The sequence below is a fragment of the Sciurus carolinensis genome, chromosome 3 (assembly GCF_902686445.1).
Source record: "Sciurus carolinensis chromosome 3, mSciCar1.2, whole genome shotgun sequence".
NCBI classification, from domain to species: domain Eukaryota; kingdom Metazoa; phylum Chordata; class Mammalia; order Rodentia; family Sciuridae; genus Sciurus; species Sciurus carolinensis.
In genome coordinates, this window is record NC_062215.1 from 106716183 (window position 1) to 106728439 (window position 12257).

The following is a 12257-nucleotide window of genomic DNA, read 5'->3' on the forward strand; positions in this document are numbered from 1 at the left end:
AATCCAGAATAAATTATCACTGTTGCCACTTCCTTATTTTATCCAAGTTCTCTCCCTTGCGATTGGTGTGTAAAAGTTGATATGGATCAAATGATGTGTGGGTTGAAAGCAGTTGCATGAATCATGAGAACTCTTAAAACTATGTAAATTTATCATTCAGGCACAATGAGTTTCTTATGAAAGCCTTCTTAATGCAGAAAGAAAAATGGAGCATTCCATGGATTTTCCATCTCAAAAAAATGCTAAGAAGTAAATGGAAAATAGTCACAGAACAGTAGCCAAATAATAAGCATATAGCTTTTTTATCATGCAAGCATTTTTTTTTCTACTGATCCCCATATGTTAACTAGTTCTCTGTTAATTCTGATAACATATTACCCAATTCCAGCCTTGTTTAAATTTGATTTGTTTTTGAAGATGTGGTCAACTATGAGCAATTTGAAGAATAATATCACGAACTTTTTTTCTAGTTTTGGTATTTATAAATTCTTTGATGTAGATTATCTCATTAAACATAAACTATATAACTGTATAGTTCATCTAGTTATATGTTTATAACTATAGGTCATACAATGGAAAAAGTGTTTTAAATTATATTTCCATTAGACTTTCATTAAATTAACTCTTCTAACCCTACAAACAAGTAGCCATTTTAAAATTCTCATTTTATACAAATATTAAACAAATTTTTTATAGATTAAATGGATTAAGATTTTTGAAGCAGATAAAAGATTGTCAGATAAAAAGTATTCTTGGATTCTGTTAAATAAACAAAAATAAAATTTAAAAGTCATCTGCGAGAACATTTTATGACTCTCACCATTTCATTTGACTGCCATTTTTACTGCCATATCCCAGGTTCTCAATTTATGTAGAAGGCTTATTTTAGCCTCTGCCTCAAATTTTCCTCTCTGTAAACCAACAAAAATATTGCCACTACATTCAATATTACTATACTCCACTAACGTAGATCGCAAGCTATGAAATGACTTCTCTCACATTCCAAATCCTTGCTAATCTGTCAGTCCTATTGGATTACCTATAGCAGTTCCTTGAGCAACGCTTTCTGGTCACTTTCATAGAGTATTCAGAACAGGAAAGAAAAGCATGCTATTCTGTCCTTTGTGACAAGTCTGTCAGTTCTTAATCAAAAGCCACATTCTTCACTGAAGACTTTATTACTACCATCAGAAAGCACGTTTTCTTCCTTTCCACTCTGATGGAACTCAGGGTTTGAGATTAAAAAAATAAAATAAAATAAAATAATCTCCCTGTACAGAGTATAACGGATGTGTTGGAGTGATTGGTCCTGCTTAGTATGGTAGAAATTCTTAAGGATAGATTCAAATTTTGCAAGATACATATTCACACTGGTTTCCTTCATGTCAAATTGGCTCCAGCTTAGTCTATGCTGGACTGGTGCTTTCTTTATCTCTTTATCTCTTCTCTTTAGCTGTAACTACCTCTGGTCCCCCATATCTTTCTGGGAGAGTTCAAACTTCTATCAATTCACTTACTGTAACTAGATTTTCTCCTAAGCCCAAGATCTGGATAATGGGTCTCTCTATTTTTCTCTCTTCTCTCCTCTTCTTTTTCTTCTCATAATTTTTTATTTCTTGCTTGCATTCTCTTTTCCCTTGTTTGAATTATAAATTATAGAGAAATTACTGAAAAAAGTAACCTAAAAAGAGGGGAAATTCATGCATTAACTTTTTAAGAACTCAAAATTAGCAAAGCATTAAAAAAAGCTAAAATTAGACAAGAAAAATATAACAATATTTACATTTTTAGGCACTTCCTTATAATCAATAAATGTCCATTGAACCATTAGTACTTATAAATCTGATATTGAACAAACAAGATAATTTAGGGGAAATGAGATTTAAGAACTGACTTCCAATGTTTTCTTTTTGCGCCTTTCATTTGTTACCTTATTAACTGTTTGATAAGCACCTGAAAGTATTAGAAAGGAGAGAACCAAAACAAAATATGTAACAGAAACAAGTCTGTGTACCTTTTGATGTTATAATTATTAAACTGGACTGGGAAAGCAGAAGACTAACATCAAATTAGTACCATTACTTTCCATGAGTATATTATAATATTAAGATTATTATCATGTATCATAACAATTAAATGATGTTAAAATTTGATTTTAAATGTAAAGGGGATTGGTAACTAATCAGTTTTAATGTCCATTTACCATACGTTCTCTAATTAAGAGCAAATACCTCCCATAAGTGTTCCAATTGTAAAAGTATATATTGCTATAACTATATATTGCTATAATTGTGTAATTTTAATTAAACAGTTGTGACTAGTTTGTAGCTTTTCCAAAGGCCAAAATGAAATAGAAAAGAAAACCAACCAACAAATAAAAAACATCCACAGTTTCTTACAGAAATTTTGATTTTGAACTGTTCATTAATTTAATTCCAGGTGGACAGGCAAGGTAAACATTTAGAAATAATAAGATATTTCAAATGAATAATACAATGAATAAAAATAAATATTAAAATGAGCCTCTTGTCTCATAGTTTCAATATTATCCAAATTGATCAAAAATAAAATTACCATTTTTATGAAATGTGCAAAACTAACTAACTCTTTAAGTCCTTATCTCTTTTGCAACTTATTCTTTACTGAAAACACTCAGTGCTAAAATACATACAAAGTATTTTTTAGCTTTATGAGGCTAACATTAAACATCACATTTTTTTTTTTAGATTTGACACTGCGCTAGCCAATTGGCATAACCATAAAACAGTATTAAACAGAAATAGGATATGACCAACCATCTAAACATTCCAATTCCATGCATTGTGTATGTGTGTGTATCAGCATAAAACCAAATTTTCAGCTTTATCTCCACAATTCCAAACACTGTGTAGTTTTTTTCCTTTTTTCTTTTCTTTTTTTTCCCTGTAGAATCATCCAAATAAATATTAAAAAATGCCAGGTACAGTGGCATGATCCCAGCTAATCAGGAAGCCAGGAAGCTGAGGCAGGAGGACTGCTTGTTCCCACAAATTAAAGACAAGCCTGGTCAATGTCAGGAAGACCCTGTCTCAAAAAACAAATAAGGCAACACTATATATACATGTAGATATACACTATATATGTATATTATACAGTATAATATATTAGTTTTACATGAACAAATTATGAATCCATAAAAATGTTTCTTAATTTCCCTACAAATTACAGAATCATAGAAGATGTAACACACACTGCTAATTTCTAAATTTAGGAAAAGAATTGGAAATTCAAATCTAATTTCAGTAAAAATAAAGTAGAAATAACCCAATTAAGAGAAAATAGCATCAATCATACAGACTAATTTTGTAATTTAAGTTTTGTAATTTAACAATTAAACTGATAGTTTTTTTAATTTGCTTAACATCATATACTTTGTAAAATCATTGATCATTCATGATCTGTCAGGCACAAAAAAAAAGAAATCATGGATTTGAAGGACAACAATTATATTATTGGATAATTAAATGCACTTGGTTAAGTTTTGAATCTTCTATATTAAGTATTTGATGAGATAATGATTTACACTTCTCTCAGAGTTAGAAAATCCTTCTGTGAGAAAGTGACACTTTGATTAAAACTGACAAAATGGGAAGAAACATTCCAGGATTTTAAAAAGTAAGTGAAAAGATTATTGCTCGTAGTAGTAAAATTATTAAATAGCATGGAGTATGCTTAGGCGTCTGCAACTTCTTGGAATGGTAAACAAGTTTGTGGAGTAAAAATGATTTATACAATTGATAGACTATCACATCTTTTTTAGTCTATATTTTAAAATGAATATATAGAATTAAACTATAGAATTGTTAACATTTTCATTACTTTGAGAATCATCTGTTGATTACTTCTGAAGTGCAGACATTGTCCTAGGTCTGATGACACCAGTGTGAATTAGACATGGCTTCATTCTTCAAGAGTGGGAAGTCAGTGGGAGAATGGTCAAAAGATTGTTTTAAATTATCTACTATCTATGTTGTTCTAGCCTCCAGAATTTTTCAGATATTATTTAAAATGATCTATGACATTGTACGAGAATAGCATATTTAAAAATTCAGAAACATACACAAAGAGATTCAAGTGAAGAAAAAAGAATACTGCTCAGAGGTTTCAAGTTTCTGGTAGAAAGACGCACATTTATAGGTCTTGACCATATTTGGTAGTTTAAGGGTTTTTGCAGCAAAATAAATAGTTAATACTTGGTCCCTACATAGTTCATAATATTCATAAGACTTGTTCTTTTAGGCTCTGTACCACTGTGCATTTTTGGTACTAAATTTAAATTGGAATTTCTCATAAAGACATAAGATAACATGTAATACCACAAGCAATATGAAATATGCAATAGTTTACGAGGATTTTTATATGAAATCACTCACATCATGTAAACATATAGATTCCAATTAAATAACATGAAACAAAACCAAAAGAATCAACATTTTAATATGGTTTGGGATAAAATAGCTTCATTGCACACCTAAAACAAAAGTTTCATATGTTGACACTGTCATGGTGGATTGAAGAACAGTGTAAAACAGAGGTCATCTGTTGAAAATAAAATAAAATCTGTTTCTCTATTTCTGGGTGAATTTCCTTGAAATGGTACAACACAAAATAGAGATATCAACTGAATGCTGAGGTTGGTGGGTATTTGTCCTCCAACATATCAGTTTTTACATTTTTCAGTGAAGTCCCTTCATTGTTCTCATTGACTTTTAAAACATTGATAGAGTATCTGTTTTATAGGCTGAAGTTCTATGCTAAATTTCATCTGAAGAAAATTTACTACTGTTGATTTAAAAAATGTATGCATGAGAATGAGTGTTTCAACTCTTTTGTGGTTGCAGTCCTCTGGGTAGAATGTTATGATTGTGCACATTCCCTTTCCTTGACGGTCCCCACTTCAGCCAGCCTTTCCTTGTGGGGCAGCCATTTCCTGTTTCCCTCACAAAAGTTTATTCAGTCAGATCACAGCTAGTATTACATCAATGCTACTTTATGTCTAATTAGGGAGCCTGAATTTGGGAAAAATATGTACTAAAAACTTGGTGATGATAGTTTCAAGGAACATATTAAATTATGAATGAGTTGTCTGGGAAAGGTGTACTTTTGATTTAAATATCGAAGAAAGATATCATTTGAGCGAAAGTCTAATACTACAAACTATTTTTGTATGAATTTAGAGATAGATGCTCAAAAAAGAAAAGAAAAAAGAAAAATACTCCTTAGCATTGTCTACCTCCTTCTACCTACTATGACTTTTATAGCATTAAGGTTCAACACTCATTTGTAAATAGAAAGTTGATTTTATCACTCAAGATTTTATTATATGAAAGCATGTTTCTGGTCATTTGAGCTACATGATAAAAAAGACTTTGCAGTTTGATTATGAGCTCTTCTCAGTTATATTTAGCCAGGATATTGTTGAACCTAGTCTGGGAACACAGTAGGAAAACCTAGAGGGCAAATTGTAAGATTTCTGTCAAGAGGTTTATGATCCTATTCTTTATTACTAAACCCTAGGTAGAAAAGATGAAAAATTTCTCTGCCTCCATGGTAATACCATTCAAAATTCATTCATTTTAAAACTTTGCTTTAACAGCAAAATGTTCCTTTCATATTGCTATAGAATCTTTCAGAATTTAACCTAGCATTTATTCAGATTTAGGAAAGAGTGAGAACAGAACACTTTGGTCTATGTAACCAAACTAAATAACTAAATTTTAAATTGACCTCAGTAGTAGACAAAAACAACCCATAATAATTAAAAATCAAATTGAACAGGTGCTAAACAATTTATGGCACAATAACCAGAACACATTGAACAAAAGAATATTCAAAACCCCTTACTGGCATAGTTACTCTTAATGTAAAGATTATTTTATTTGTGAAAAAGCATTCTTTTAAAGTAATATTCCTGTTTAGTGTAGGACAGAGCATCAATGGGTTAAAGGGAATTCACCTTATCAACAAGGACAGCAAGATATATTTTGACAACACCAAGCAATTGTTAGCCCTCCTGAGTATAGAACACTGCTTGCATAGCCTTTCTTTCCAATAAATTATTTTTAAAATGATCTAACTATGTCATATTATTTGTAATGCTATTAAGAATAATATCTAAAGTACTTAAACTAATTATTCCTATTTTGTAAGATTAATTATCATTAATAATTTAACATATTTTATCATTTAAGTCAGTATCCGTTCTGATCTTTAACTTTAGAGAGCGCACTGTATATGTACCACATAATTAGGGCTTATGTATCACATAATTAAGGCTAAATACTAGGAAATCAGACTAATGAGACCAAATCAAACTGAATTATTTAAGCTTTTTTTTTTCCTTTAATTTTAGAGGTAGGATATTTAGTAATTAAACACTGGTTTCATTTTCTTGAACTTGCATATATCTTCTTTGTTTTTAAGTTCCTTGCTACAAAAGCCTTAAAAAATGTTTTCCTGAGAATTGAAGGAAAATAAACCCTCACTTACCACAACTGGGGCCAAAATGAGTATAGGTAGAGAGGTGGGTGGCTTTGGACTTTCTCCTTTTCTCCCTCTTTTCCCAATGCTCTTTGGTTCCTGGGATCTTCATATTTTTTGCTAGGCTCCCACAGACCTTCCTTCAAACTGGTAACTATGCAGATCTCTATTGTTTTATATTCCATTCTTCCAGTGTCTGGCTGCTGTGATGGGAAATTAACAACATCAAGAACAATATTACTCAGGAATTCAGGTTCTAGGAAGAAATATTTTGGAGAAAGGGATTTCCACATTCTTCTTACCACATCATTCTTTTAATCACTTTTGAACAGGTATTTGTGAACGCACATGGCAGGCTCTTGTTATACAACACTATGGTTGAAATTTTGCATATGTCCCTCCTGATAAATAACAAATCATACTTGTGGGTGTCATTCCACAAAGACTCACAGAGTACCCCTTATATTTCTGAGGGCTTGGTTAGGTGCAAAGTATTGAGTGGCAAGCAAGAGAAAAAAAAGAGCTTTGTTCTTACCGGGTTGATGGTCTTGTTAAGAAGGCATCAATAACAATTAGATAAGATGCATCATGACAGAAGAATGGGATCATATGGGAATAAATGGATGGGAGTTAACTTCAATTAGGAGTCAAAGAAGGTTTGCTATAGAAGGTGCCATTTAAGTTAAGTCCTGAAGGATAGTTACATTTGAATTATGAGAAAATGTTCCAGAGAGAGTAAGCAATATCTGTGGAGACTGAAGAGAAGAGTATAGGACTATACAGGACTATAGTATTAAATAAGTCTGGAGAGTTAGGTGAAATAATTGTGTGAGACAGGCAAACTAGATGAGAAACAGAGGTCCTATAACTCGTTAAGAAGAAAAACTGCACCCAACTCCTAATACCAAAGTCTGCATTATATACACTGACCCTCTGCACCAAGAAAATAAAAAAGTATATTTTCAGAAAACCAACTGATGTATAAATGATCATTTCAACAGGTGATGTATTTCAAAAAAGCCCAATGGAAGAATGAAAGAGAACTGCTCTGAATGATTGTGTCAAACTTAAAAACACCTTCAGCAGTATTTTTGCTCCTCATATGTAAGCCAGGGGCCTATGTGCAGAGAGTACCATATAGTTACCACACATGATCACTATGCTTTTTTGCATATTTTTAGTGCAAAAAGTAAAAGGCAATATAAACCATTCACTTGATAAAATAACAATCGATGGATAGATGATAAATTAACGTTTTGGTGCTTTAATATATTTACCTTCTTGCCTCATCTCCAACTTGTTTCTGAATCTCACTTCCCTCTTCCTCCCACAGATCTGAATAGAAAAAAAACTGGGTGAGGCAACAGTGTTCTTTATGCAGGAAACAAGAATCAAAGTGAAGGATGACTTCAGAAAGAAATGAAGGTAGAAAAACACAAAATAAAGTTATGCCTGGAGCAAGCTACTAAGATTCTGAATTAAGATAGTAAGAATGGAAGTAGAAAAAAGCAGCTGGACTTGAGAGCTACTTGGGAAGTAGAAGTGATGGCATGGGTGACCAGCTGGGAATGACTTGTACCGAAAGAAAGAGTCAACGAAGGTTCAGACTTTGTTACCTGATGGCCAAGAATAAGCAGTGTGGGTTTAGAAGTCATAGTGACATCAACATTTTTAATGAATTTTAATTTTTTTTCTCTTGTGCTTTACCCAAAACCAAGAGTATTCACCTTCATATTGCTTTAAATGTATGTGGAAATATCAATTGGATTTGAATAACCATGTCTGTTTTTACACAATTAAATAGAGCAAATAGGACTCTTCTCATGTAGACAAACTATCTGTAAACAAGTTGTTTTTATTAATCATTTATGAAACTTCAACAGGTGTGTCTATTAGCTGGTACCTAATATTTGCTCCCTGCTTGTCAGGGTCAGGGGGTGGGGAATATTTCCTGCTGGAAGAGGAGGATGATTGCAAGCACATTCCTTATTCCCAGTCAACTAGGCAAGTTTCCAGCAGATCATGCCCTGGAGGCCTTTCTGCCTCAATACTGTATTCTCCAACTCTTTAGTGATAGCAAGGTTTTAAGGTAATTAAAAAGTAACTCCTCTTCCCAGAATGGTTAATAACCCTTATACCAGACTAGACAGGTACAGGTCTTGGCAAGTCCTGATTAGGAAATTAAAAACATTGAAAGAGTAAAGTATTATTTCTCCTTAATATCAATCCAAATTGGTATACTTCTTTTACCTCTTACATAGGAGATTTATTTAATACTGAGGAGATTTTTAAGTAATTTTTAAAATCATATTTTTGACATGAAATGGCTATTTCCAGTAGACTCAAACTGACCATTACCTGGAATTGTTTTTCTTTCAAACCAAGGGAAAAAAATAAGACCATCACTACCACAATATTCATCTTGAGTAGCACAAAATGACATACGCAATTTGGACCAGGAGACAAATATAATAATACTTTACAAATGAATCTCTCTTTTTTCTTCCAAAATAGATTTGGAAGAAATTATGAATAGAGGAGATCTTAAACCTGAGTCAAGGAAATAGAGTTCTTCATTCATCACTGAAACAAATAGTACAGTAATGACATAATTTCCCATAATGTCTCTTGATCCAGTCAACCTATTTCACTCATTTTATTATATAGCCCTTCAACGTTTTAGATCTGTCCCATCACCTGGCAGTTTATGCTTCATTTTCCTGCTTTTCAGTGTCATTCAAGGTCGACTTCCTCTCCAACAGTTATTTCTGTCCAAACAGGAATCAGGCATGCCATTTCATCTCCAATCTCAACTCCAAACATGGTTTCCTATAATTGTATATTTCAGAAATCATATGAGCTCAATTTTCTCTGTGAAAGAGAAGAAAAACTCAAAACTATCTAAGAAAAGTGAACCTTTGCCATTTTACACTTGCTGGAAGATTATGGATAAAAACATTGTTTGTCCTACTTTCCAGTTCCAGAAAACTCTAAAATGGCCCCTCTATGTAATCAGCAACCTTCTTCTGCTGTGTGTTTTAAGACTATAGTTGGTTGCAGAGCAGGATCTTTGAATTTCCAGGAGTAGAGCCATTGTGTTATTCTCCTGCAGTATTTTAGTGCATTTACAAGTCTATCCAGCACATGCAGAACAATGCTGAGCATTTAAGATTCAGAACTTCATAGTCAATTCATTTTGCTACATATGAGACAAAGGCCACTGTGACAGTTCCACAGAAGTAGCTACTACAAAGCCATATGTAGTTTTAAAATCACATCATCACGGATAATTGACATAATTTCGATCCCTTCTCTCACATTGACATTCATGTAAAGAAGTAGTCATAAAGAAGCAAACACACATTTAAGTACCTACCAGGAGTCATGAACTAATACCCTTTAATTCTAACTTCAGTTCTATTATATCAGTTTTATTATTTCAAACATAATTTTAAAAAGTTGAGGGTGTAAGAGATTGTTCCTGACAAAGCCCTATGGATAATAAGTAAAGAGTCTAAGTATTAACCCAGGTTCTTGGGGACTCGAAAACTTACACATCTTTCCCATCATAATGCTGTGCCCAATACAGAAATTTTACGTTTAAAAATGATCAGATTTAACCTTTACATTTTAGAGATTCAGAAACTGTAACATACATTAGTTCAATGATTCAGTCAAGGTCATACAAGCATTTCTGTTAGCACCAACATTCATGATTCCTTCAACCCATGATTCTCTCTACTCTCTTATGTAACATATTCAACTAAAAAGATGATAATAGATATTACAACAATCATCAGTATTATTATCAGCACTGCTAATTGAAACCATACTTCTAGTTAGCGCTGGAACTTCTATGGGAGTACCACATTATTCCCTATGGTCGCATTATCTCACGCTTCTTTGAATAACAGCATATTGATTATGGACTATGCACCGGTTCAGTGAGAGAGTAGTATCATTAGAATCAGAGCTTTGGAAACCTTTCCGTTCAGTATCTTAAGTTTTAACGTTTTCAAATATAATTATGCATTGTGTCTAAGGAGGGACAAGATGGCCAATTTGATCACTCTACTACTATAGACTTTCTGTAGAAACAAATAAAAATAGAATACCTTCATTTGACTGTCTTGATCAAATGCTTTTTTGCAGTACTTTTTCTATTTTGAAAGAGCAGAAGAGGATCTGTATCATTCATCAAGTGTTTCAAAGTTAAACTTATTGTTGGGGCAATGAATTACTTAAAATTTCATTATAATGCCATCAACCCCAAATTTATAGGACATATAGAAACTATGTAGAAATAGAGTATTCTGCATATGTTTGCTCATTTGGTACAGTAGGTATAGTGCATATTCACCTAACCTTCCTCACATAGTACTATGCAAACATTTCACTGAATTGATTTTTTTTAAACCGGCACTATTCCAACATTGAAGCTCCATAGCAAAGTGGAAATGCCAGTACAAAATTATATTTTTAATTTAACTATCTACTAACCCAAGTTTAAAATGGGAAGAAGAAACAACAGAATAGCACCATGTATTGGCAATTTTCACAATGATTGTTGCCTTATCACAGCATTCGTAGATCAGGCACAAAGATTAATTTGAGATCCATTAATGGAAGAATTTTCAGAGGAACTTGAGCTGAAATTATACCAATCTGTTACTGTTCCAAAATAAACGCATCAGGTGGCATTTAAATACAGGTGGTTAACCGCTTTATCAGTGCAGATATTTAAGCTATTAGAAATATAATTAGAAAATTAAATTAAACACACTTAAGTAGATTCTAATTCTAGCAGCACTGTCCTTTAGCATTATGCTATTTCTATTATAAATTACAAAATGTGCCTAAATTACACAGGTTTGTTTCTGAGTGATAGCTGAATGTAGATAATTAAGCTGTTAACCAGGAGCATCAGTGGTCAACATGGTTATATATCTTTGTCTTATGCCTGCTCCTCCTTCTTGTTTCCACAAATCTCAGGGGAGGCAGATGAATGGCACTTAACTCTACCAGCTACACAGTCGACTGATTAGACATAGCCCTGTACTACAGGTATACTCAATTATATGCCTTTCGGAGAGTTGAACATTTCCTGAAGCTAAAAGTGTTGAATCTGTTGATTTCACACATTTTATACTAGGAGAAAACTGTGATCAAACATATTTAAACCTTCAGTTTTATTTCATAACATACTTCCTCCTTCTGCTTAACATAGGAAGTAAGGAGTTTAGTGAAATAAAAAGGATAAATCAATTTGTTTCCAAATAATTAAGTCATTAAGCAGTGGACAATGACTTCATCTTTAGTAATCAAGTCATCTATGCTGGGGAAAATGTGACATTAGATTTAAGGTACAACTTAGTGTCCATCAAGATACAAGCCTATATTTAATTTTTAAGATGTCAAATAGAACAATGTCAAGAAAAGAATAATGCCAAAGCAATCACGTTTTCTTTCATTATCCTCATAATAGCAAAGCACTTAGTAAGCACTGTTCTTAATATTCCTTGTATAATAAAACTACTCAATGCTGGAGAGAAGCTTGTAAACATTAAATGCTAACAGGAAATACATGCTATGCATAAAACAGTCTTTCATATAGATCAAGACCCAACACATGCTTTTTTATAAATCTTTCTTAATATTCATAATGACTTAGCTATCCCTTATATTATTTTATCGATTTTGTTGCTAAATGATAAAGAGCAAAAGAATATTCAACTCCC